Here is a 21,802-nt window from a genome sequence, read left to right on the forward strand (position 1 = left end):
AGTCTAGCCTGTTTTCAGTTAATGGACGGAACATTGAAGCGCACTTCCCATCCAATAAATCGCAATAAGCATTGTGCTTTAGTAATTTTAATATGAAACAAAGTCTCAGATTTCAAATTCTGTCCTTTGTATTGCAGTATTCAAACAATAAATGCCATTTTGGCGCTGTTTAATGTGGAGTGACCGATAGGGTTGCCACCTTCAGCCAGGCAAAATAAGGGACACCCATTCATTAGGACTACATTATTATGTAATTATTTGTCCCATTTTTATCTAAATAATCTAGCATTTTTTAAAACTTTTTAAAATGCCAAATTACATTATTTATTATGTATATATTTATGCTTAACATAAATGATAAATTAATAAATAGGGTCTAGCATTAAATAGGCCTATAATCTATTAATTATTCTGTCTAATAATGTCTAAAAATATAATAATTATGTTTACCAAGCTCTGATAATATATGGAATATTATATTTATTTTTTATACTAATTATACATTTCATAGTGTTTTTATGCATTTTTATATTTATTCCAAAATAATAACTAAAGGCAGTAACAATTTGAACAATATTCTGGAAACAGTTTACAATAAGGTTTCATTAGTTTACTTTAGTTAACATGAACTAAGAATCAACAATAGCCTACTTCTACAGCATTTATTAATCTTAGTTAATATTAATTTCAACATTTACTAATGCACTATTAAAATCAAAAGTTGTGTTTGTTAACATTAGTTTATGCACTGCCAACTAACAATGAACAACTGTAACACTGCTGTACTTCTGAGAGTAAATGTGTTTCTTGCTTCCTAAATTAACACTGTGGTCACTTTTATTCAGCCCTTTAAAAAAAATCTGTTTACATTTTTATATGCATCTGTTAACCTGGACGAAAAGTGGTACTGTAGATGCAGCTCAACTTATGTCAAATGGCGAGGCATAACACCTACTCTGCAACTTATGTCAAATGGTGAGGCATAACACCTACTCTGCTCCCACCACGAGGAAAAACAAAGATCAGTTGCAGAATAGAGAGCAAGAGGGCATCGGAGAGAGGGACGGGCAGGTTTGAGGACGTAAGCTGAGCTGCTGTTGTTCAATACTCCAACTTTTCCACATGACGAGGAAGAACGCGTACTTGACGTGTGAGGATTTCAAACTCACGTGCCAGCGCTGCCTCTTTTATATCTCTTCTGTTGTTCCTGTTGGCCGTTCGGTGTTCTAGCGTGTGAAACGCCTCGGCCAAGTCGTGGAGAGACAGCATATGCCCATCTCTGCCTCTCTCTTTCTCTCATCCTGACATGTGTGTCTTCCTCCGCCCAGCGGCCACCTGTGAGTCTTCCTGTGTCCCTTTTCTGCCGCTGCTCCGCTAACGTTAGAGCTGATCTCCAGCTCCTCGCCAACGGGACGGGTAAAGGGCTAATGGCCACAATCAGCACTGACGACCGCGGCTACTGCTAAAGGTTGCCCTCCGGGCAGTTATATTCATTTGATAAGAAAGCAGCTGTATTAAAATAGATTTGAACTTTTCTGAAGCAAACATAAAAAGTTTTGCTCATTAAAAACACTGGGTGAACGTAAACCACCATAGACATTAAGGGGGGCAGTGATTAGAAATGGCCTGACAAAAAGGTTTTAAAACTTACATTTTAGGCTGGTCTGCCTCAGCTGTCAGCGCTCGTCAATATCAAAATGATTGAGATGGCCAATCAAATCAAAGTAGGCGGGGTTTACCGTTCACGGAAGCAGAGCGCGAATCAGCGTGAAAAATACGGAAGTCGCGAAACAATTAATATTTGACGACTGTTTTACAACTGAAATGTTAAGCGAACAACAGTAATATCCATGCAAAATTATGAATGGGTATTCTCAAATATGGCCGGTTTGAATTGAAAGTTCAGTAGGCTATCATTTACTAGATTTATGTAGGCTAATTCCTAGCTGAATGTGTCGATATAAGAAACGTTCCGTTTTCGACTTATTAGGCATACAAAAGTGCATGTGTGCATATTTAAAAATATTATTTGCTAATAGTGCAATATATATATATATATATATATATATATAATATTTTCTAAACTTCTTATTGGACACGTCTGCAAAATGCTTATCCAACTTATTAGACTTTGCCAGAACTCTATAATAACAATCCTATAATGCAAAATAAATTTAGATGAGCAAATATCCTAGTATTCTCTATGGCCAGATTTACTTTTATTGGCTTTTAGCTTGTATTATTAGGACAGCAGAGAGAGTCAGGAGCGGTAGTGAGAGAGAGATGAGGACATGAGCCAGGCCCCAAACCTGGATCCCATGAACCAACAGATTGTACTGTCCACACCAACAGATGTGATTTTGTTTTGGTCTTTTTAGACCTTTAAATATAGTGTGAAAATAGTCATAGCTAAAGAGTCTTATTAGACGTGACAAACAATGTGCATTGTCCATTTAGCCAATACTATATCCACTATATTTTTGACTCCCACATCCCACTAAATGGTGTGGATTAATTGTTAAGTTTTGTGACTGGTTCAAACTCTTTGACAGAAGACATTTTCTGTCATAGCGTCTTAAATTTGTACAGCATGATGTTTGGTCACGTGACATCCAAGAACCAATGAGATTTGACCTTAGCTGAAGTTTGGAATTTTTGGATCAATTTCATGCTATCCTTGTGTCCTTTTTGGAGCTTGATTGTTTTGAACCACATTGACTTTTACAATATGGACAAAAGCAGATGAAACATTCTTCAGAATAACTAATTTTGTGTTCCACAGAAAAAAATGAGTCATACAGGTTTTGAATGACATGCGGGTGAGTAAATGATGACAGAATTTTCATTTTTTTGGGTGAATTCTACATTTAAAGTACCAATATGCACTCTTTAAGGGTAAATCAGTTATAAAGATGTACTTTCAAGGGTATTACACCAGCTTCAGCAATTCAGTTCAACAACTCAACAAGTTGAATTTTGCACATTTGGATGCCAGGATTGCTGAATTAACCAATCAGCATCCAGGACCAGAATAATGCATGGATGGATGATTTTTGTGTGTACTTATGTGTGTGTTCACTTGCATAATTCAAACATGTAGGATCTCTTCTGCCTCTCAACTGTTTAATACTCCTTTTTCACCATTAAAAAAGTGAGTCCATCGAGATAAATCCACCTCCTGAGCTTTAGCACTGCGAGAAACTTCTATTAGGCTACAGCATTTGAGCTATTGGTAGTAAAACCCAACCTAGATGCTGTACACACAAGTATACGGTCATAAACAAGATTATAAAGTAAAATTTGTGGCAATGCCTAAAGTATGCAGTTGCATTCTCAGAGTATGAAATTGCTATCAATATTATGTCTGGACTTCAAAGAATGAGAGTAGAAATGCTCACAATAACGGAAGCCATCTGTTTAAGAAGAGTTATTTAAAGAGAGAGAGAGAAGATGGTCTAGAGGAAGGGAGAAGGGAGGGAGGAGGGTTAGAGAGAGAGAGAGAGAGAGTTAGAATAAATCCTTACCACATAATGATTTCAGCTCACAAGTCCTGCCTCTGATATGGAGTGCAGAAGGAGCCGGGATTACAACTACAGTAATCTGAGAACCGCAACTGCACTCCACAGCCACAGATGAACACATTAACTCCAACAAAACATTAGGGGTCAGGGAAACAGAAATGACGTACCTTTGAACGGGATATCGCTTTACAACTACAGAAGTCAAGAAAATAATTACAAACTCCAGGGAATAAGAAGCTAAAATATCTGTTGGATAGCAATCAACAGCGGGCTAAAACAAGAAGCTCCGCCTATCGGCCTGTGCCACCTGTGTGCCCTTCTAACTGCCAGTTTTTGGAGTAATCCGTGGTGTCTTTTACTGGAATGAGGACTACATTTGAAGAATGTGTTGGAAACAAGTTAACAAGGTAAACGAAATTTGTTCTTTGGACTGAAAATAACTCGGAATTCCATTTCCTATTTGTTTGTTTTGACACGGAACAACAGATCATTCAAAATTCTATTTTAGACTAATGTTGTTTTTAACACAAAATTGCAAATTTATAAAAATCACAGTTTTTTTCTGGTCTGATTTGGACGCAGATAAGACACTGACAGATTTGGACCTGTCCAATGACAGTTGAGACACATGTGTCCACCTAACCAGTGACCATCCTGGACAAGGAGCTCTATGCGCGTCTGCACCAGGACACTTGTGGACAGCCGTCTCCTGCCTCTCATTTCTCCTCTGGCATCCGCTCTTCCTCCATCTCTCCACGCCACCTCCTCTTTTCCACCCCCGCTCCCTCCATCCGTCCCACCCTCCCCTCACGAAAGATGATGTGACCTTCTGCCAAACTGCTAGAGACCATGCCACTGTCACAGTGGGCTGTTCTGTCTACACTGAAATAGAATCAAACAAGAGCCACGAGAGAGAGAAAGAAGGAGGGGGGGGACGGGGGAAAAAAAGAAGAAGAAAAAAATCAGGACGAGTCACGAAGGAGAAAATGTGCTGTCGGGTGTCCGGGCTGGATGTGGTTTGCCAAAGCAGGTAACTGATCACCTTCACTTCTGGCAGGGGATGTTGCTGGCGCACTCATACATGCAGATACAATTTAAATGGGATTTTTGAAGTTGCGCACCTAGCTGTTAATTTGTGCATTTAGTGAACTGGCAATTTCATTTAGGATTTGTGCAGTGTGAAATGAATGCTAAGTGTGTTTGGGTTATGAATCATCCGGAAAGTGCCTTACTGTGTTCGGACAGGGCTGCGAAAATGTCATCTCCAGCCGGTGCACCCACAGGTTGGATGCTTGTTGAAATAGTAAAGTTTTCATTCATGTGTGATCGACACCAGAAAACAAGCCTGTAGGTTAATGCGTGCTGTATGCTGTAGTATGTCACTCTGTGGTTCCTGACTTGCAGGTATAACAAAGATCAATCACTTCTCACAGCAGATGGAGCGCGTTTCCCGTTAAAGTCGTTGTGCTGGAAAGTTAAAGTAGCAGAAATTGAATTCCGTTGAGAGGTGTACTGAGAGATCCTGGATAGGAAGCAATGACAGCTTTCAGTAATTACTGTAGGGAGCAGTTATTATGGAGCACACACTGACGCATTTGGGATTTGTCCCGCTGAAGCTGTGATAATGTGCCACTTTCGTAGTGAGAAGAGGGTGCTTCATAAGAACAAGGTGGATAATGGAAAGAGGTATTTGGGATGGCTAGAAAGAGACAAATGCTGGTCTATCAGATCCAGTCACAAATAATCTTGAACAAAATGTTCAGGGAAAGTTATTACGAAATTGCAGTGGTGGGTGACAGTTTCCAAATTAGAAAGAGCCCGGCTAAATATAAGCTCCAGGGCAAATGGAGAAACATCATCACAATCATAATTATAACTCTTCAGTTGTCAGTCATATCAAGGTGATTTTGGGAGAAAATGAATAATTAGTAAAACAGGAGATGATTAGTAAAAATCAACTGTTGTTTTCAAATATATGTGTGGAATATAGGTAGAAATGTCATTTATTAGCATTTATGTGAAAAACTGAAAGATTTTGTAGAATGACCTGATTGCCCTTGCGTCCTTGTTCTCCTTCAGAGCAGTGCTTTCAGAGTAATACTTTTTTAGAACAGTGTTTTATGACCTGAGATATGACCTGATATGATTTTACTTTTAATAATAAGAATAAACTTCACCCTCACAGGAATAATGTCTATATTTTAGCTCATTTGATGATGAGTTGTAGTTGATGTTGTATTTATAAGCAAGTAGACAGGATTTAGATGTCTCTGTTAGCATATTTGCTGAGAAATGTAAGGAAGATCTGTGTAGGGTTGGCACTGCATGTGTAGTGTGTACTATGAAGGACACAGTGTACGCTGTAGGAGTGTAGGACAGTTACGTCAAGTGGCCGGCTGTTACGTCAAGACTATGAGGTGTTCTCTTTTCATTCAAGACTAAATTGCAGGCTTTGTGTCACATTCAGTATGAGCCTGTGTAGATCAGTTGAGAAATCATGTCTAATTTTCCAGTTTTTCCTTCAACCAATTAAGAAGCACTTATAGGTTACTAGATTTCTCAAGGTTAACCTTTAACCTGGAAGAGAAAGTTTTTTCACACAGATGAGAGAGTACAGAGTTTGCAATTTGCACTTTCCGCAACAATGCTAGAGAGGTTTTTCATTGCTAGCTGGTTGCCGGGGTGTTCTGGGTGGTTACTAGGTGGTTGTTTACTGGCCGAAGGTACAAAAAAAAAAAATGTGGCTCAGTTTTCTCCTTAAGATTTGGTGTTTGTTCAGTTGTCCAGCTATTTTAACCCTTTTTAAAGCCTGACATCTAAATTAATAGACATCATTTTTTTTTTACCTTTAGATTAAAAAAAATTTAAATCCCAAAAAAATGCATATGCATTTTTTTTGTTGAATGTCATGTTTGATAAATTTGGCTTTTATGGCTCATGATATCAATGCGATCTTTATAACAGTATAGCAGACTACTTACATAAAATGCATATAAATATCAGTTGTCACTCTAGATCTACCAATAATATGTCTTAGTATGATGATATTTAAAGGCATAGTTTTATCATCAAAACTGTGTAGTTTTTATTGTGGGGCAAAACATATAATAGTACATGCAATAATAATACAATGATAATTGAGAAACAAACAAATAAACATTTCTCAAAAGCTTATTTGATACTCAATTTTGAACCTGATTTTTCAAAAAAATAAATAAATAAAAATAATGTATGGATCATTTCAACTGGTTTCAATCCAATAAGTGTTCATCTTGAAATGACTAACAATATAAAAGAATGATACTAAAAGGCCTTTTATTTGCTAAAAAAGTATAAACTATCAATCAGATGACAGAAGGTATTTAGTAGATTGTGAGCAAAAGGTTTTTCAGCAAAGATTTGATCATGTTGATAATTTAGAGGTCTTGGAAATGTGTGTATCAAATATGATACATTTGGCTTCATAACGGTTAAGCATCAGCAATAGTAACACAGATACAAAATTCAATAAAAAGATACAAAATTGTTCTTCCCAAATATGAGTGATGATGATCAGAAGAAGAGATTGGGAAAGTTGAGCCAAATCATGGAGAGGGTGAGTGTGTGCTGGTTCTCGTGTGTGTGTGTGTGTGTGTGTGTGTGTGTGTGTGTTTTGTCCACCCTGTTGTGTGGTGGACAAGTCAGTGCAGTGTGGAGCCAGCAAACCCTGGGATCAATGCATCTGTTCTCTGCTTACACAGAACACAACCAGCATAGAGCTCGCCTCGCCTTATCTGTCGCTAATACTCGCAACGCAACAATAATCACATCAGATTCTGTACGCAAAACAAGACTTCATCTAAACATTGATTATACCCTTTCTTACCAAGCTGTTTAATGAAACATACAGTATGCATGTCTGAGATGCACTGACGTGAGAATGTTTTTTTTAAAAATATGTAAACAATTTGAATTCAGTTTGTATTGAGGTGGCAAACTGGATGCAGAATTCACATTTCACATTTAAATGTACAATTCACATTTCAAACATTTCAAAACAACTCACATTTAAATGTAAGGAAGTAGAATCAAAATGAATTGAAATCCAAAGAACTTCATATCACTGTCATTTTTAACTAGAAAAGCATACTTTGTCAAGACAAACTTAGTTTTTTAAGAGTTTCATATTAAATATCAAAACCCTAGCAACGACTTACAATCAGGGTTATTAACTAAAGCCATAAAAAACTTGCATTAAAATGGCTTTAACTGAAATAGGGAGGGAACATTTCTCATTTTAATTTAGTGTAACTATGTACTAAAATAACTCAAACTAAAATAAAAAATAATAAAATAGACATTACAAAAACTATTAAAATAATGTTTGAATTACTAAACCATTACTAAAATAACCCTGCTTACACTAGCATCAAGGTGGCAACGTTTGCATGAACAAGCACCACTTTTTTTCTTCATAAACCTTTTATTTTTGAGTGTAAGATTTGTTTTCTGTGCAGCAGGGTGTCGACCAGTGCAAATGGGTCAAATCAGCAGTCATTTCTAAACAGATGCTGTCTTAATCCATACTACAGCCCAACATGCAGCACATATCCACACCAAACAAACACACACCGATATTCCTCACATTAGATGTGCACAAAAACATGTTTATGTAATGCAGACACGCACATCACACACACACACACACACACACACACACACACACACAGGTGGTAGTGCTACACCACAGGTGAAAAAACACAGTTCAGTAACAGTGCTACTAAAACATTTCAACAATTGATGTGAGGAATTACATTACATTCATTATGTTGTCTGAGATCACCCAATGCCACAGAACGACATTCAATCTTTGCACAGAGACGCATGGAGTAAATGAATTACACTGGGGCAGCAGTGCTGTTCTTGCTGGCAGTTTAATGAATAGACGTGGTTTTATGAAGACGACGCTGAAAGCCATAATGGCAGTGCAGTAAATTCAATGACCGTTTGAAGTATGACTGTTCACCCAAAATTGAAGGTCTGTCCTCATTTACTCTCTCTCATGTAGTTTTAAACTCTTATGACTTTCTTTTGTGTAACTCAACAGGAGATGTTTTACAGAATGTTCACGCTGCTCTTGAGACTATATTCCACATATTCTGAATTCATACAATAGCTTTGTGTGAGGAACCAACCAAAACTTTCCACATGAAATAGTGTTTTCAAAGTGTGGACAAAAAGTCATACAGGTTTGGAACGACATGAGGGTGAGTAAATGGTAACGTTTTATTTTTAGGTGAGCTGTTCCTTTAAGTCTGTTCTGTTGTCCAGTATTTTAGATGAGTGACTGGCTCTGCTCACACCGCTTAATGAGATCTGTCTCCCAGAAACAACATCCAGCGCTGCATCACACCATACAGGACAATGCCTCGTAAGCAAGTTGTGATATTACGTGTCGCCCAGAGCTGATCAGCGTAATGAAATGTGTAAATGACTTTAAACTGACTCCATCAGCGAGGAGAACCTGATACCAACAACACACACTTATCAGTCATTCTTAAAATATGGTGACTTTAAGAATTTTTAAAAAAAATATAATTTTATGTCACAAATGCAGCAAGTGTTTTCACAACCGGCTGTGTTCGGAATTGCATACTACCATTCAAAAATACAAAATAATAATTTCAATTCCAAGAATTAAATGTGCGATGTGAAGTCATGTGAAAAAAATGTAGCTTAGTACTGTTTGAAACATTTATGTGGTAATACCTGCTGTTTCTGTTACTATTTTGAAATGTGTACACCATGCAGTTTGAACTGCCAAATGCGTAAATATTTACTACACAGTATTCAGTAAGCTAGCATTCCATTCTGGATACATTTGTCTTTTCTCCCTCGGAATTTGACTCTGGGTTTTTTTATTTATATTTTTTTCTTTACATTTATTTTTATTTGTGTTTAGATTTATTTTTTTATTTATAATAAATATTTTTTATTTTTACAAGTCAGTCCTTGCACTAAAGCTTCACCACGAAATCTAGATAGAAAGAATGAAGGACTGATAGATGGATGGATGGATGGAAGAATGGGTGAATGCATGGATAGATAGATAGATAGATAGATAGATAGATGGATGAAAGGCTGAATGGATAGATAGATAGACAGACAGACGGATGGATGGATGGATGGATGGATAGATAAATAGAATGATGACTGGATGGATAGACAGACAGTCGGATGGATGGAGATAGATAATTACAGTAGACAGACAGACAGATAGATAGATAGATAGATAGATAGATAGATAGATAGAATGATGGATGAAAGGCTGAATGGATAGATAGACAGACGGATGGATGGATGGATAGATAAATAGAATGATGACTGGATGGATAGACAGACAGTCGGATGGATGGAGATAGATAAATACAGTAGACAGACAGACAGACAGATAGATAGATAGATAGATGGATGGATGGCTGAATGGATAGATAGACGGATGGATGGATAGATAAATAGAACGATGACTGGATGGATAGACAGACAGTCGAATGGATGGAGATAGATAAATACAGTAGACAGATAGATAGATAGACAGACAGACGGACGGACGGACAGTCGGATGGATGGAGATAGATAAATACAGTAGAATAGATAGATAGATAGATAGATAGATAGATAGAATGATGGATGAAAGGCTGAATGGATAGATAGACAGACGGATGGATGGATGGATGGATAGATAAATAGAATGATGACTGGATGGATAGACAGACAGTCGAGTGGATGGAGATAGATAAATACAGTAGACAGATAGATAGACAGACGGACGGACGGATGGATGGATGGATAGATAAATAGAATGATGACTGAATGGATAGACAGACAGTCGAATGGATGGAGATAGATAAATACAGTAGACAGATAGACAGATAGATAGATAGACAGACAGACAGATGGACGGACGGACGGATGGATGGATAGATAAACAGAATGATGACTGAATGGATAGACAGACAGTCGGATGGATGGAGATAGATAAATACAGTAGACAGACAGACAGATAGATGGATGGATGGATGGATGAATGGATAGATAGACGGATGGATGGATAGATAAATAGAACGATTACTGGATGGATGGATGGATGGATGGACGGACAGTCGGATGGATGGAGATAGATAAATAAAGTAGACTGATAGATAGATAGATAGATAGATAGATAGATATAGAAGGGACATGTTTGTTACCATATTTTGAGAATAGAAATGCAAGTGATTGTAATGTCTTTTTTTATATGAACATGAGTTAAAGGGTAGAGAGGTTAGTGATGCAAATGAGTTCAACCCAACACTATTACATGACAAGCGTGACACAGCCACTGTGGGACAGATGAAAGAGCAGAGCTTGCAGGATTGCTCCAAGGTCATGTAGGGGAAATTTTACATTTTTTAAGCAACAAGCTCCCATGGCCACATAATCTATCAATCAGTCTAATTCCTTTGAGAAACGGGCAGGAAATTAACATTTCTCCTGTGACTGCAGGTGGAAATGTGATTACGCACGTGTCTCTCTCTCTCTCACACACGAAGCTTCGGTAGTGGGGAACCTCCATTGGCGCGCTCAGGTGTTACTGTCAACAAAACATGTGTTTGTATTTGTATTCAGAATGCAATCCAAGTGCACCTTGTCCACTATAATGTCCTCTGGCAAAGAAGAAAACAGAACGCTGTAGGATGCAAAGAAAACAACAGCAAACACCAAAGCATGTCTCTGCTACCCTGCACTGCAGCATAAGACTCTTAATGGGAATGTTACATCACTAATATGAACTATTTATATCATTTTTACAAATGCATGCCTTTGCAAATGTATTTTTTTACCTTACATTTTACAAGTGGTTGTTTATTGTTCATACTTAGACAGACCCTAAAACAGACATGAATCATGTGGCTTGTTGAGAATAGGTGTGCTATTACTTTTTAAAGTGATCAAACTTACGATATTCACCTGGAAAAAATAAAATCAAGACTTGCATTAAAGCAGGGAATATTTTTGGACTTAAAGTCAGTTAATTAATTTGGTGTTACCATATGAAACATTATTAGGTTAACATTTTTTTTTGTAAGCAGTCACCTAACAACCATTTTGAACACCTTGGCAACATCACAGCAATACCCTGGCCACCACCGACATGTATATGTTGACTTTGATGATGATTATGATAATGAAACTTAGGAAGATCATCATCAAGCAATTCAACAATGTTGCTTTTTTTTTTTACTTTTTATTTAATTAATTAATTAATTCATTTTAATTACTTACTAAGTACTAAAGGGATAGTTCACCCCAAAAATAAATTTCTGTCATCATTTACTCACTGTCATGCTGTTCCAAACCTGTATGTGTTTCTTTCTTCTGAATATATTTTTAAGATATTTTGGAGAATGTTTTACCTGTTTTTGTCTATATTATGAAAGTCAGGTTTTTTTTTTATCCATTAGCATACACCATTTTTAAAGGGGTCATATGATGCTTTTTTAAAGATCATTATTTTGTGTATTTGGTGTTTGACATGGCTGCTTCGACACTAACTGCGGTTACTGAAACCATGACTTCTTTCTTTGCGTGCACATTTGGGCGGCATTATGCAAATATTTCCACATAGTGAGGTAGATATGTGGGGGCGTGTTAGAACGAGCTGTTTTAGGGGGGCGTGGCAGAGTCTTAACTTTGATAAAGAATATCTCTTTGGTTTTGAGACTTTAGTCTTTGCAACTTCAGGGATCTTATCTATGCACAATCAGCTTGTAACACTCCAAAGAGAAAGGAAAACTTGAAATCGCATCATATGACCCCTTTAATAGTTTTAGTATTCATGTTATTTTTTTCAACACTAGTCAATACCATTGGATCCCAATGACTTTCACTGTATGGGCACAAAAAACAGAAACAAATTTTTTTGTTCCACAAAAGAAAGTCATACAGGGTTGAATTTCCCAAATGCAACTAAGTTCCGTCGTTACCAATACAGTTCAATGGAACTTGTGACGATAGTTGGCTAACAGTGCTTTTGGGAAATGCACCCTTTGTTTGTAGTGACATGAGTGTGAGTAAATCATGGCAGAAGTTTCGCTTTTAGGCAAGCTACCACTTTACGTATAGTCGTATAGAAATTTTTGTAAAATGAAGTATTTTTTCACACTACAGATGTGACTAACAAAGCTGCATCCCTTCCCTGTGCGGAAGGTCACTGAAAGTTACTACGTTTTCAACACATGGGAGACCGAGGGGCGAATGGGTGTCAATCCACAAGCCAGATTACAAAACAAAGTGGTATATTTATACGCGGATTACTCCGTGTGAGTGGGTTGGTGGCAGTGTGAGTTGGAAAAAAACGAGTGTTGTGTGTGAGCGGAGGGAAGCAGATACTCTGCTGTTAAAGCAGTGTAGTGACATCTGGATAAGGGGAGATTCTGTGGCGGATGCTACAACCTCAGCTTAAGGCCATTTTATCATGATCCCGCACTCCAAATAGCCCACACACACACACTTATACATATCTATCCATACATGAAAACCCAGTGGATGCTTTTGCTGTGCACGATAACCCAACATGCACTGGAGTTTAGCGTTAACAGCGGTGCCATATAAGATATATGGAGTCTACAGCTACATGTGTCAAGTAAAATGGATCATTGCCCCTGCAACACATTTTCAATTCCAACGTAATCTGCTGCCTTTCAGATGTTATAACTGTTAAACAGCCTGGAAAAAATCCTCACTCTCACGCAAAAACAGACCAAAAAGAAAAGAAAATCGGCTTCTTGTGCTAAGAATGTTGACAGTGAGTGAGAAATGTGTTTGGGGAAAAAGATCTCGTTGGATGGACTCTTTGCATCCTTCTAGGACTCTGGGTTAATAGAGATCTTTACAGAATGTCCCAGGCGCTGGTCCAGGACCAGATCCACATCCTTTATAATGGTCAAGATTAATGCTGATGAGAGAGAAGCCGTGTGAAGACGGTTATTATCTTTGTTTCCTATATTGAGAATTTAGGATAAAATTTATGTATAAGTGGGCAAGTGTTAATGCAGAAACCTTGTTTTTTTAAGTTTCTTTAATATTCAAGATGATAACTTGATGTACTTTGATGAATTAAACATTTGATAACAATGTATCATACTATTGGAAATATGCCTAATGTTTGAGTTACTGCTGTATTTGTTTTTAAATATATATACAGGCAACATGTGCACATTTGAACCTTGACCTCTTACACCTTTTTGTTGGGATGCACCAATGTATCGGCCAATAATCGGTATCGGCCGATAAAAACAATTATTTGCACTGTCGGCCATCGGCTGATTGTTTAAAAACAGCTGATGATCAGGGCCAATTATTTCCTGTCAATCAAAAGGCGGCGAAAAAACATGTCAGACAGACTTGCGTGAAAAAAATGCTTCTTGTGCTGAATTTAGGGCTGTCCAGGTTAAAGCAATAATAATGCATTAACACAGCACCGTTAACACAGGTTCTATTTGACCCTATGCACCACCCATAGTTCAAGCCAGGGTTGCCAGGTCCGAGATATTCCCTTCACAAAACATTATTTGTAATGAGCCTCCAATCCAATTACTTCAAAGAGCTTTGTGCTTTGGTTTGGAAAGGAAAGGAATGGATGTGTGGCCAAGTATGGTGTCCCATACTTGGAATTCGTGCTCTGCATTTCAAATGATAATAGTACATAATAATAGTAACATGCATTTTTAAGTTTTTTAATTACCTTTTTGCATCGTGCAGTTCACTAAATGGTCCTGCGGTGTGACAAATGAATGTTTACGAGTTCAAATTTTCCATATGGTCTCTCAATTTACATAAGGTCATAAAAATGCATGCATAATAATTAGAAAATGTTGTTCAGATGGAGTGTAGCATGTAACACCGCTGGACACTTCTGTGACATGCCACAGTACCCATGTATGAATGAACCGATGATTTATTATTTATTAGTGAATATCATGAGTAAAGGGAAATGGATAGACTCTGTGTTTTTAGACATAAATGCCAAACTAAATGCTTAAAGTCACTATTATATCAGTGAATTTAAGTTAGTCAGGTTGTAGCGGTTAGAGGTCTGAGCTAGTAACTCCTTAAACTGAAGCACGTCCTGCGTGTTGTCACGTTTATGATCCATCAAAATGTATGATTTATATGATTTATGCTTTGTGTGCAATAAAACATATCAAAACGTCCTGTTGACTTACACTAAAGGAGGAACCAGAATGTCATAAAGAGTTTTATGTGGGTCTCTTTTGGCTCCTCTAGCAACCACTCAATACGCCTTAGCGACCGCATAGCAACACCCTGGCAACCACCCACAACACCTTAGAATTTTGTCGGCATGCACATGCAAACACCATTCAAATTTTGTTTAGATGATGTAAAAATGTAGCTGCAGTTACATTTGGTATCCGCCGAAACAGATCAAGGTCAAACCTCTATTTTAATCTGGATCTTTGTGATTGCCGCTGACAAAAGATCTCATCAGGTTTCTATAAAATGAGAAATATTGAAAGACTTTAATTTTTATGCATTCAAATGCAGTAAGTTTCGGACATGGGGAAGTTCTAGAAGGCTGTATAATGTTAGAGCAGTCACCTTGTGAGGCGTTTATACATGCAGCAGCTCTCAGAATCAGTCAGTGTCATGTTAAGCCAGCACGACTGCTGCATGACTGTGCTTTAATGAGTCTTAATGGCCCTTTAATGGCTCGTTAAGCCACAGTCATGCAGCAACTTTAATGAGCGCCTTATGAGCACGTGCACATGCTAAAATACACTGTCACAGAGAGAGTCAGCACAACTCTCCAGGCCAGTCGTGTGTCGTGAACAGGTTACCTTGCTCTGTGTTTCATCGTTTGTAATTTACCTTGAGTTAATAATTCACACATGGATCTTTGGGCACTACAATTTAGGTTTAGCACCACAAAAGCTTCATATCCCAGGGTTTAAAGTAGCCTTAACCTAGTGTTAAGCATAGTGTGATAAGCTTATAAGAAGATGTAGGGCAACTAGAGAATATTGAGAGCAAGGGTTGTTTGGTGTGATTTTGTGGTTAAAGGTTTGTGGATTGAATTTAGGGGGTCATGGTTTGGCAGGTTAGCATGGGCAGATACCCACTGCCAGTAGATAACTGTAGCTGTATCTACACTCTTCTGCATGCAAGAAGCATCTTTATCGATAGATATCCAGAAGTAGATGGACATAAATAAATATATAAATCATAAAAATGCCATTATATTATAGTAGATGTATATATGACTATATAGTAGATGTACGTATGTATGACTGTCTTCACCAGTGTTTTGCAGTGTTTGACAGATAAAAACTGTATTCAAAAAACAGAAAAAGTATGTAAAAACACATTTATCTATCTATCCATCCATCCATCTAATCTCTCTGTCTGTCACACACACACACACACACACACACACACACATATATATATATACATACAAACAGTATATATAATGCACTGTATATAAGAAATATATATATATAGAGAGAGAGAGAGATTCAATCCAAATGTGGGAAGCAAGGTCCTTCATTTTGATAAGCAGTGGTCATTAGAGATCACATTTCATCACATCACATGGTTAGAGCATAATATTTAACAACATTTTTAAAGTAAATTATTTTTTTTATTATTATTATTGTCATCATCACCTAATTGCCTGCACAACACTGTATATTTTAAAATATTATGCTTCTTATTTTTGTTTTTATGTCACAGCTGTTATTTAGTTCATATTTATTGCATTAATTTAGTGTTGTGTGTTACGCTGATATTCATGAGAATCATAATGAACAGCTGCGGGCGGATCAGAGAGGAAGTATATCTGTGCATTAATGTGACAGCTTGTTACTGGTGTTTATCACGAGGCCATAATGACAGTCATCATTTAATCAAGACAACACGAGTAAATATGAACCTGGAGCTTGTCAGGGCCGATGACAGACAGCAGGATGTTGAGTCACGATAGCTAAGAGGTGAAATCTGATGGCAGGCTGAATGAATGCTGCAGTTTAAACATTCGTCAGCGCCACAGTCACGAAGATTCAGATTGAAATGGAGCACTGACCTTGATCTGGTGAGACAATAAAGGCGCCTACTTATTGACTCGACTGTTTGTCCAAAAATGAGATCAGTGAAGGTGCGTCTGATTTGAATACCCTTTCACATCCCCTACAAGTCCATGGGCATTTTATGGGATCAGTTTGCTAAGCAAGTTGTGCTGTTTAAACATAAATATGGTAAAGCACCGTATTATTATTATTATTGTTATTGTTATTACATGCTTTTATTTTCTATTTATTTATAAATACTGTATGAATAATAAAAAAAAAAAACATAATTTTTGCATCAAAGTAATGGAAATGAGGAAGTCTAGTGGAAGTCAAATAATGTCATTTATGTTTACTTTATTCAAAACATTTAAAATAAGCTTTAACATGGTAGAGCACCATATTATTATTATTATTATTATTATTATTATTATATGCTTATATTCTATGTGTTTATTTATAAATACTGTATAAATAATGTAAACAATATATACTTTTTGGCATTAGAGTAATGGCAGTGAGTAAGTGGAGTTGTTATTTGGCATGAAAATTATTGTCACATTTTATATTATATTTACTATATTATATCATTATAATATTATATATTATATTTCCTTTTTAAATTAAAATGATCTACACTGTAATATATAGTGATTATAATATGTAAAGCTACACCGTATGTTAAAGAGTCTTTTGGCTCTTGCATGTAATTTTGCCAGTATGCTGTAATTCTTGTGCAACATTCAATTTTATCTCATCTGATAGGTCAAGCATAGGAGGAGGAGCTTTTTTATTATGTTAGCCTAGTATTTCCCTTTTCTCTCTTGATATTACAATCAACTCCTGGTTATGTGCCTTTTCAAGTAGGGGGTTATGGGAAGGATTGCATCTTTAAAGGGATAGTTCACCCAAAAATGAAAATTTGATGTTTATCTGCTTACCCCCAGGGCATCCAATATGTAGGTGACTTTGTTTCTTCAGTAGAACACAAACGAAGATTTTTAACTCAAACCGTTGCAGTCTGTCAGTCATATAATGGAAGTGAATGAGAATCACGGCTTTGAGAGTCAAAAAAACATACACAAACAAAACCAAATTAAACCCTGCGGCTCGTGACGATACATTGATGTGTAAAGACACGAAATGATTGGTCTGTGCAAGAAACTGAACAGTATTTATATCGTTTTTTACCTCTGATTCACCGCAATGTCCGAACTGTCCTGAGCGCGTTCTCGACAGCCGGCGCGTGACGCGTCTTCTTCTTCTTCTTGCTTTACGGCAGATCGCAGACTTATAAGTGCATTACCGCCACCTATCTCTCAAATGGACCATTGACACTCATAATTGAGATTGTAGATAGAGTGTCAATGGTCCATTTGAGAAGAAGAAGAAGACGCGTCACGCGCCGGCTGTCGAGAACGCGCTCAGGACAGTTCGGACATTGCTGTGAATCAGAGGTAAAAAACGATATAAATACTGTTCAGTTTCTTGCACAGACCGATCGTTTCGTGTCTTTACACATCAGTGTATCGTCACGAGCCGCAGTGTTTAATTTGGTTTTGTTTGTGTATGTTTTTTTGACTCTCAAAGTCGTGATTCCGATTCACTTCCATTATTTGACTGACAGACTGCAACGGTTTGAGTTAAAAATCTTCGTTTGTGTTCTACTGAAGAAACAAAGTCACCTACATCTTGGATACCGTGGGGGTAAGCAGATAAACATCAAATTTTAATTTTTGGGTGAACTATCCCTTTAAATGTCACTGTACCATTATGAGGAATTTGCCAGAGTCGGAGTATGATGGAACTGGAGTTGGAATGTAATTCCCTTGACATATCAAAGGCTCAGAATGTTGCGAATGAATGGGAAAATGAGCTCAGGGATGGATGGAAATACTTTCCAAAGAACTATACTTTTTAAAAATGTCTAGTCCTAATATGTGAGGACTTTAATGGGAATTTTTAATGGGATTATTTTTAAATGTTTAACTTTCAGCGACAGTGACCTTGAGATTACCAGAGATTACCAATTTCCGAAAGCCTCCAGATTTATAAAACCAGACTTCAACTCAGTAACGGGTTGAGCTTACAGTTATATTTTGGTACTCTTGTTAAAACTGATGTATGGTATCAATAGCAATCAATAAGTGCTTTGTGATTGTAGCTTTTCTTCTCTATTTCCTCCACTAGAGGGTGTTGAACACTCCTTTGAGGTTTGAAGCACTGTATTAAGTTCCTGCTGCTAGAGATTTGATCAGGCCTGCAGAATGCACCCTTAATCTCCAGGTATTTTTTACTCAAGACATTGTACAAACAATAGAAATGTCCAAAAAAGAGTGCTGGCAGATAGGGAGTGGAATATGGGAGGGAGATGGTGGGGCGCTTAATGCCAGGCTGGATCTGCAAGCGTTACTTTGATCTAATCTGGTCTGCGTTCTCAGAGGCAGCACTGATTTACACAGAGCCAAATTAGAGAGGTCAGTAATCTGAGCACTGAGCAGACACACAAACTTTCTACTGATAGCAGTTCGGGACAGGCAAGGACAGTGACACATATTAAACCCATGCAGGGAGTGAGAGAATAAATAGTATGTGAGAGAGAGGAGGGGAAATGAAGTATAAATTATAAACTTGTATATTGGTAGACTGCATACAACTCTTAAACGTGAAGTGTTTTATTCCTGTGCCTCTAGAGTCACCAAAGGGAATTGGAAAAATGATGCTTGTTTATGGATAGTTTCCCCGGTGTGCCATTGGTTGGACAAACAGATATTCCCGCCCACAAATTCATGTCATTGGTTGAGCAATTGCTTCTTTTGGGATAGTTGGGTTACTCAAACAAACAGAGTGTTTACATCTCTCAGGGAAAACAACCTACATATTGCTTGTTTATAGCTGACTCTGGATATTAAGCTTAGATAGAGAGAAAATGTTTTGCATTTTAGCACCAAACTGCAGATTATAGGGATGCAGATGGCTCTCAAACATTTCGAGATTTACCCTTATCCCAAACATTTCACCTCAAAATTAAAATAATTTATATATATATTATATATGTATATGTATTATAATTATATATATAAAACATATCATTTTTTGCATCTACTATTTTTACATTACTCAAAGCATTATAAATAAGCTTAGACATGCTAAAGCACCATATTATTATTATTATTATATACTAATTGTCTATTTATTTAATAATTTATAAATACTGTATAAATAATATAAACTATATATTACCTTTTACATTTCAGTAATGGCACTTTATATTATATTATATTATATTATATTATAATACATTTTTAAATAAATGTTTTTTTTTATTGGTTATGGTGAAATGTGACATTCTTAAAAGGTTTCGTGAGATTCAACCCAGATGCGGGAAGGACGCTCCTTAATTTCTCATAAACATTAGTCAAGACATGTGATGTTTAAAAAACCGTTTGATTCTACAACCCTATTAATTCATGTACTTCACAATTCGCTGTTCGTATGGACTTATGAATAATGCACCACACCGTCTGCATTCACATCAGTTACAGTAGCAATTTATATTAATAAATTGCTGAACATTTCTCACAGCTGTTATAGCGAACAAGCAAACGTAATCAGTCAACCGAACAGACAAGCTTGTGCATTGAAATTAGTGTGTAGCCAGTGTCTGTCAGAGCTTTTGGGAAAAAATTAGATTGTGCCTGTTTACTTTTTGGTCCTCTTGATGGATATTTGTGTAAGGGTAACAAGGCCATGCTGACTGTGTGTCGCACGTCTCTTTCCTCTGAGTAAACATGTGCAATCTGCCAACTGCTGTGTTAAAATCTGTCATTGTCACTGTATAAAATGCTCCTCGTTGCTTTAGCTCGCATTTACCAGTAATGTGCTTTAATCAAATTCACCACATGTTTTAATATGGTTCATTTATCTGTTTGACATATACCTGAATTAAATGGCCATATCGACAAAAGTAATGCATTTGATTAGGTCACTGATGATCTGTTACATTTTGCACTTTGCCGTATATCGATAATTGCTCATGCAGCAGAACTTGATTTATATCCCTCACATTTGGTACAGCAAATGGCTTTAAATTAATAGTTTACCTAAAAACTGAACATTCTGTCATCATTCACAGAAGAAAGAAAGTCATACAGGTTTGAAACAACATGAGGGTGAGTAAATGATGACAGAATATTTGTTTTTGGGTCACTTTTAGGTTAACACATGGTAAGAGGCCAATTTCAAGGTGATAACATCTGTGATTTGATTAACAATTTGAGTCATCCAGCTGTTCAGTTTTAGAATTACCTCTGTTGCGATGTCTGATGAATAATTCCTAAGTATATTTTTATACTGGTTAGAGAAATATACACTACGGTTCAAAAGTTTAGGGTCAGTAAGATTTTTTAAGAATCAAGAATGAAGAATTTTATGCTTTTATTCAGCAAGGAAGCATTAACTTAATCAAAAGTGACAATAAAGACATTTATAATGTTGCAGATATTTACATTTACATTTAGTCGTTTAACAGATGCTTTTATCCAAAGTGACTTGCAAATAAAAAGTGTGAAGTGACGTGACATGTGGCCAAGTATGGTGACCCATACGTAAGTGCTGTGACAACTCCCACAGTACACATAGCAAGGTGTTTTTTTTTAATAATACATAAAAAGAAAACAAGTAGATAAAATAGAAAAAAAATAGAGAACGCTAGAGTTAAAGGGTAATTTTTTAAATATAATTTTCTTATATTTAATTTTTTTCTGATATTAATAACAGATTTCTGTTTCAAATAAATGCTGTTCTTTTGAACTTTCTATTCATCAAAGAATAAAAAAAAAATCATGGTTTCCACAAAAATATTAGGTCGCACGACTGTTTTCAACATTGATAATAATAACAAATGTTTATTGAGCATCAAATCAGCATATTAGAATGATTTCTGAAGGATCATGTGACACTGAAGTGACAGAAAGACAGATCCACAGTGAGGACCTTGTCTCCTAGACGGCCACCGGGACAAAACCACAGGAACCAGTTGAGTCCTCTGCACAATGTGACATTGCTGCAGCCTGGAATTGAACTGCTGGTTCCCTTTCAGTCGGTCACTCTCGACGTCACGTCGGATGACCGACGAATTGGGATCTCGCTTAGAGAGACCAATCTACTTCGAGT

At 36.9% G+C, this 21,802-nt stretch overlaps 1 protein-coding gene across 2 annotated transcripts in view; it reads left to right on the forward strand.

The window, feature by feature from the left end:
- The first annotated feature begins 3,565 nt into the window (after positions 1-3,565).
- LOC107728554 (glutamate receptor ionotropic, NMDA 2C-like) overlaps positions 3,566-21,802 on the forward strand; it is a 72,005-nt gene continuing 53,768 nt past the window's right edge. For both annotated transcript variants that reach the window (XM_016538759.1, XM_016538769.1), the window contains exons 1-2: positions 3,566-3,928; positions 4,104-4,551. The gene's annotated coding sequence lies outside the window, so the exon portion shown is untranslated. The remainder of the gene's footprint in view (positions 3,929-4,103; positions 4,552-21,802) is intronic.

The sequence above is a fragment of the Sinocyclocheilus rhinocerous genome, unplaced genomic scaffold, assembly GCF_001515625.1.
Source record: "Sinocyclocheilus rhinocerous isolate Xijiao unplaced genomic scaffold, SAMN03320098_v1.1 scaffold463, whole genome shotgun sequence".
NCBI lineage: Eukaryota > Metazoa > Chordata > Actinopteri > Cypriniformes > Cyprinidae > Sinocyclocheilus > Sinocyclocheilus rhinocerous.